This window comes from Schistocerca nitens, chromosome 5, assembly GCF_023898315.1.
Source record: "Schistocerca nitens isolate TAMUIC-IGC-003100 chromosome 5, iqSchNite1.1, whole genome shotgun sequence".
Lineage (NCBI taxonomy): Eukaryota > Metazoa > Arthropoda > Insecta > Orthoptera > Acrididae > Schistocerca > Schistocerca nitens.
In genome coordinates this window covers 107733308-107738084 of record NC_064618.1, presented here as the reverse complement: position 1 = coordinate 107738084, position 4777 = coordinate 107733308, and the positions used below count along the sequence as shown (strand labels likewise).

General features: G+C 44.9%; 1 pseudogene; it reads left to right on the top strand.

The window, feature by feature from the left end:
- Positions 1-293: 293 nt before the first annotated feature.
- On the top strand, positions 294-411 carry LOC126261010 (5S ribosomal RNA; annotated as a pseudogene).
- Positions 412-4777: the final 4366 nt, after the last annotated feature.

Below are 4777 nucleotides of genomic sequence, written 5' to 3'. Positions count from 1 at the left end.
TTGTTCTTTTCTAGTTATTGCCTATCTTGTGCATGGACTACTCAGTTTGTATATTTTGCTTATTTTTTCATAGTTCCAGACAACGTCTTCCTGTTTTCTCGATTGATCTGTGTTCAGTTTTTCAAGGCCTATCCACTGTGCCAACTCATAACTAAATCTGAGGGGGGTGCGATGGGGAGGTTCCCTTGTGAGTGCCGCTCGGCCACAGTCGCCGGCTCGGTATTATAACGCTAAAATATTGGTATTTTGATATACCGATAATTTTTTTTATACGTGCCTAGTATGGTGAGACTGCCAACGGCCTTGCCGCAGTGGCAACACCGGTTCCCGTCAGATCACCGAAGTTAAGCACTGTCGGACTGGGCTAGCACTTGGATGGGTGACCATCCGGTCTGCCGAGCGCTGTTGGCACACAGGGTGCACTCCGCCCTTGTGAGGTAAACTGAGGAGCTGCTTGATTGAGGAGTAGCGGCTCCGGTCTCGTAAACTGACATACGGCCGGGAGAGCGGTGTGCTGACCACATGCCCCTCCATATCCCCATCCAGTGACACCTGTGTGCTGAGGATGACACGGCAGCCGGTCGGCTCCTTTGGACCTTCATGGCCTGTTCGGGTGGAGGAGTATGGTGAGACTGCAGCTAGATTCACAGTTTGGGATGTTTTGCTGTGACTGGAGATATCGAGTGTGTTGGGGTTATGTAAAATCATTTCCTTCTCGCGTTGCATTTTGCATTCCGACTTAAGGTGGAAAATGTTGTGGCTCTGTTGTCACTTTTGGTGTCAACGGATTACATAGTGAATTTGGAAGGATTCTTGAGCCACGATGTTTGTAGTAGACGTTAATACGGTTTAATCCGATGTTTGTGCTTATCCATGACGTTTAACTTTGTGTTTCATGCTTGGTAGAACATTACACTCAATTTATCACCCGTTTGGTCTTCTGTATTCATGACACATATTTTCCTTCGTCCACAAATTCCAAATCGTGTGCGTTTATTCCGTGTGTGAATGTGTAAGATATTCTTCATACAAAACGCACGTCACTCATTTTCTATTGTAATTTTCTCAGCGGTTATGGCATACATAAGCAGTGAAACGCCAGCCTGCCAGTTTCATCCTCATTAAGAGTGCTGCATACTTAATTCAGACGAAAAGATATCCTTTTGTTTTCCTGTTAGTACAGCGCTGGTGTTGATAAACAAACGAATCGTACATGGTGACTGCTGAGGTTACGAGTTCACTCTAACAAAATATTCTGCACGTTGGATTGCATGTGAGGCTGGCTAGCGCCTTCTTCTTTGTGCGACCCCCGGCCGGCTGCGGGCAGCAAAGCGTCCCTGGAGTTCTCAGTGGGCCGCCTCACTAGGATACCCAACTCATCAGATAGACAACTCGCCATTAGCCTGGGTGGTCCCGTCTCCCAGGTCCCTTAGTCACTCACCCTGTGCGTTCAGTGTCAGAGTGCACTTGTTATCGGGACAGGCGGCTCATCGCCAAGCACTGGCTGTGTCCTGAGGTTATTGACAGTTGTGCCGGCTGCAGATGAAAGCTTCCAAAGGCCGTAGGAGAGCAGTTCTGTGCACATTAGTCTCAGCTAGGAATTTGGCGATATCGTAGGCTGCGCGAGATGGGTGAGCGAAGAGGATAAATCTGGAAATTTCATGCAGCAATTTGTTTGTTGATCAGATCTTGTGGGGCAGAGGAGCGCTATCTCGCATTGGCCCCACTCTTTACTTTCACCCCTGCCGTTCTGAAGCCGACACTTCGAGGTCGTTTGACGTGGAAAATGGCGCACTCCTGGACTGCTGGACTGGTCGATATTCTAAATGTTATACAGAGTACTCCTACTCTGTATCCACTTTTGAAGGGACGAACACTGCGTTACTCCACATTTGCCAGCGCTTCCACAACTTTTCGAGTTAGAGCCTAGCTCCAAATGGTTGTAAATTAGTTTAAATTGAAATATTAGAAGAGTGACTACAACAAACTTTTCGGAAGGGACAGAAACATTTTTGCTACGTGGACTTCCAATGGCAGCTTCTCTACCGATCTGTCTGACTAGACGACCAGTAATCTTTCGTGGTCTTTCCCCAGAGAGCTCAGAGGAGCATCGTTTTAACTCTAAACTTGGTCTGGATGAAAGCAGTAAAGTACTTCAAGATTTTAAACATGGCTGCAACAGCAACTGTTGAAATTCTTCTTTGATGTGTGTTGGTTGTGATTTTCGATGTGTATGTGTGGTTAATTGATAGTATGTTTTTATTCACAACGACAGGTGGTTTCGTTTTATTATAACATTTTGGTTGGTTTCGCTAGTATGTATTTCACCGCCTACGTTACGCGAGATTCTCGCGCGTTACACTAGTGCCCTCTCTCGTTAGATGTTCCATAGCGCAAGCTTTATCTGTTTGACACTAGGACACAGGTAAATTGGTTCTATATTTTCTATTTTACATAAATGTTTTTAAATGGCCTGATACGTTTTATTTATTATGACAGAAAGTTTGAATTAACACAACTTTTAATAATTTTTGATGCGCTTATGTATGTATTCATGGATTTTAATATGCGCGAGTGTCTGGCACATACAAGTGCCCTCTCTCGGCGAAACCATCTGCCCTAGTGCTTTCACACTCTTGTCTCTATAGTTCATAGGCGAAGTAATGGTGCTAAACTGTTCGCTTTGACCCTGTGCCCATAGTCATGTTGTACTAATGGAGAAGATGTCTCAATTATTGACGATGCCTTTGGCACAATTGTTTTATTAATCTCCATTACATGATGTAATTTCAGTAAGTAAAGATTTTGTGCCTGTATTACTTTGGAAATTTCACTGTTACTTAAGCTTTTGCTTCTCACTTCCGATGCTATGGCTTTTCTAATGAAAGTCTCTTCCTGTTCAGGATTTTTTACTTCTGATGAAGGTATATGTGTATGTACCGAAACCTTGGTCAATAAATTTTTATTCTCCAACTGTCTTTTGCTGTCATCCTTTATCGTGCAGTAAAGTACTATTGGCGCTAAGTTAGGACGCGACTAGGTCGTGGCAGTTCTCTTCGGCTGGAAAGGGACCAAGACGAGGAATTCGTCCTCTGTGCGGACCGCGACAGCTCTTTCATCGGAGATGGCGTCTGCAGTTGCTTACGTCACAGTTCGTCTTTTCGCCCCTTAGTGTTTGTAAGCGCTGGCAGTAAAGCGAGGCAATATGTTGGTGGTGAGACAGGAGTAGACACTTTTTCAACTAAAACGCAGGTGATCTCATTTTAAATTCCGCTCTGGTGGTCGATGGGCTAACAATGACTTATTTATTTGGGTTCTTCGAAGTATTTTCCGAATATATCATGTCCGAAGCGAAACGGTGTCATTAATTTACTTGACTGACCTCGTGAATTAGTTGTTAGACAATTCCCTTCCCCACGCACTTTGCGGCTCAGTTTCTAGCAACTGTCACTATATAGATTTCATTTTATGGTTTCTACTTGCCTCCAGGTTGTGAATGAGTTAAATATCACGTTTGTTTGTCATGTCCTGTATTTTGTAATAAATGATCGCCTAAGTTACTGCTCTTTTAATTCAGTATTTCGAGATAAAGCGCTTCATGCCCATTATCACTATTAACTTCAACAGGGACTGCACGACCGACCCACTTTTCATGGCCACCGCTTTTGTTTTCAATTCCTTTGCGCACAGTTCATTGAATACATCTGGAGTCGTAGTGGAGTGGAGGGGGAAGGAGCGGATATACATATCGAACACGTTCAATCAATGCAGATGAAATGCACTGGTTAAGTTTAGACATCACCCAGTGGCGTCTTGCTGCACCACTTTCAGTTACTTTCTTACAAGGGAAATTCCGGATCGCACCCCTCAGTGGTTAGATGGCTCAGTGGATTGCCGGTCAGAAACTGAACACACATTAAGCACCAAAACAGGAAGAAGGCGTACTGAACTGTGGAACAAAAGCAAAATACAAACAGTGAAGGGTCCAAAAACATGAAATACCGTAAAGGGCAGACTGAAACAGCAACGGTGTCGTGGGTAAATGGTTATGGTGTTGAACAGCCGAGCGGGCTAATTTTTTCCACATTGTGAAATCTCTGTCCAGTCATCGAGATGTTTACTCTCTTTTTGTAGTTCAAAAGGTTCCAATGAGTGTGAAATCTTATGGGACTTAACTGCTAAGGTCATCAGTAAGCTTACACGCTACTTAACCTAAATTATCGTAAGGACAAACGCACACACTCATGCCCGAGGGTGGACTCGAACCTCCGCCGGGACAAGCCGCACAGTCCATGACTGCAGCACCCTCGACCGCTCGGCTAATACCGCGTGGCTCTTTTTGTAGTCTTGGCAGTTGTCATACTATATATTAGTTGTGGTGTCACCGCCAGACACCACACTTGCTAAGTGGTAGCTTTAAATCGCCCGCGGTCCATTAGTACATGTCGGACCCGCGTGTCGCCACTGTCAGTGATCGCAGACCGAGCGCCACCACACGGCAGGTCTCGAGAGACGGACTAGCACTCGCCCCAGTTGTACGGACGACTTAGCTAGCGATGCACACTGACGAAGCCTCGCTCATTTGCAGAGCAGATAGTTAGAATAGCCTTCAGCTAAGTCAATGGCTACGACCTAGCAAGGCGCCATTAACATTACATAGCTTGTATCTAAAGAGTCTCACTTGTATCGTCAAGAGCGATGTACCACAAGGATGGATTAAAGTTAAGTATTCCAGGAGCTACGTACTTTTCTTTATAGCATTCATTACGTATCCTGT